Below are 2,325 nucleotides of genomic sequence, written 5' to 3' on the forward strand. Positions count from 1 at the left end.
GAGCCACAGTTCTCTCCTCCACGACCTGCTCTACCTCCTGAGCCACAGTTCTCTCCTCCACGACCTGCTCTACCTCCTGAGCCACAGTTCTCTTCTCCACGACCTGCTCTACCTCCTGAGCCACAGTTCTCTCCTCCACGACCTGCTCTACCTCCTGAGCCACAGTTCTCTGGCACATTCCGCATCACGAGTATACCTTCTACTTTTTGGCACTTTAGTTACATTTTGATGCCTGAATATTTCTATCATCCAACAAATGGCTCTGAAAGTGATCCAAAGGATCGTACGCTATTATAACTCTATGGGGAAGACCATTTGGTTTACCCCGGGATAAAACCGGATGTGACATTTGTGTGCGTTTCTGTCTAGCTTGGTGTGAGTGTATAGTCAAAACATGTGCGTACTTTGCGTACACCTGGAAGGTCGTCGAGGCAATTGCTACAGGCTAAATTGGAGACTAAAGAGGTGGGTTTTCAGACTGCGACGGGATTAAGATTGAGAGTGAGTCTGCAGTTCTGATTGCAATGAGAAGTTCATTCCGTAGTTTAGATTGAGAGTGAGTCTGCGGTTCGGATTGCAATTGGAAGTTCATTCCGTAGTTTAGATTGAGAGTGAGTCTGCAGTTCTGAGGGGTGGATAGTGGAGGCGCCAAAAGTGATTGGCCAGAATTACATTTGTGATGATTTGATTGGCTGTGTGATTGTTTTGAGGGACTAGCAGCTTTTGTCCCCAGACTCCCCACACGTCTCAATATTTGCCATTGACAATGAAAGGAGAAATTAGGTCAAATGTCCACCAAATATGACACATTTAACCAACTAATCACATAAATCCAGTTGTTCATGAGATGATGTATGATGATTTATAATGATAAGAGCGCCCCTCACTTCACACGGGTGTGATTTTTTAAATTATAACTAGCTACTAGAGCGGTGCCCGGCTGTAGAGCACCGAGTCAGTAACGATCCATGCCCCACCCTGCTATGCAATACCCGTTGTACCCGTGTCAGAGTACCCGTTCCACCCATCTGTCTGTGTCCCTATTATGCCCATATATGGACATTTCTGTATGTCTCTCTGTGTCCTTTATTCCTATATATGGAGTGTGATGTCAGAACAGGCCAGCTCCATATATGGAGCCTGGGAGGAGGCCCTGTCCAGAGCCCGGGCAGAGGCCTTTTGTGGCGGTTCTGGACAACCGTGGGTCCGACCGACTCAAAACCGGGCACTGCCCTCCCAGTGGGGGTGTGGAACGACACCGGGCACTGCACTCCCTGTGGGGGTGTGGAACGACACCGGGCACTGCCCTCCCTGTGGGGGTATGGAAAGACACCGGGCACTGGCCTCCCTGTGGGGGTGTGGAACGCGTGTGTGGATTACAGACGTACACACGTACATATGGAGTTCTGTGTCAGGCATGCCCAAATATGGAGTGTGGAATGTGATGTCAGATATTCTACAATATGACGTAATCATGCAATGACATCACAACCGTGTAATTGTTCTTTTAAAAGACGTGTCCGATGCACTAAACATCAGTTAGTGACTTGCAACGAGGAAACCGAGCTGCCTTCATCCTAACAAGTTCATCTGTAAACTAGTTGTCACTCATTGACGGTGGAGCTGCTGTGTGAAATGTTTCACTGGACGATACATCTGGAAGGAGAACATAGGGCGAACCAGGCTGCTGTGGTGGTCGGACACGAGATCTACTGCTTTGTAGACAGATACCCGAGAGGAAGAGATCCCATTGAAGTGTTCGTTTTCAACACACTGTCTTTACGCTGGAGGGAGTTGACCCCTGCAGTGACCCCTGGAACAGGAGAACGTCACCTTGAGGCTCCCTCCTGGCGCTACGGCCACACAGCTGTTCTGATTGGAGATACTGTCTACCTATTGGGAGGGCAGACTGACCTGCAGACTTACTGCAACGTGCTTTATGCATTTGAAGTCGACGCCCACATATTGTCCAAACCCAGGGTGTCTGGGAATGTTCCAGAGGGGAGGCGGGGCCACTCAGCCTGTGTGTTAGGGAAGGTCATGTTTATCCATGGAGGAGAAACCCACCTGACTGGATGCACTAATGACATCTACAAGTTGGACACCAGCACCATGGTCTGGTCTTTAATTAACACCAGAGGAACTGAACCTCCTGCTACATGGGGTCACTCTGCTACCATCATCGGGACAAAGATGTTTGTATTTGGGGGCTGCGATTGGGGTCAGCACTACAACACCATCAGAGTGTTTGACACAGAGACCAACCTCTGGATGAACACACCTTCTCTACAGCTTCTTCCAGAAGGACGCATTTGGCATTCATCC

The sequence above is a fragment of the Electrona antarctica genome (genome assembly GCF_951216825.1).
Source record: "Electrona antarctica genome assembly, contig: scaffold_248, whole genome shotgun sequence".
Classification (NCBI taxonomy): Eukaryota; Metazoa; Chordata; class Actinopteri; order Myctophiformes; family Myctophidae; genus Electrona; species Electrona antarctica.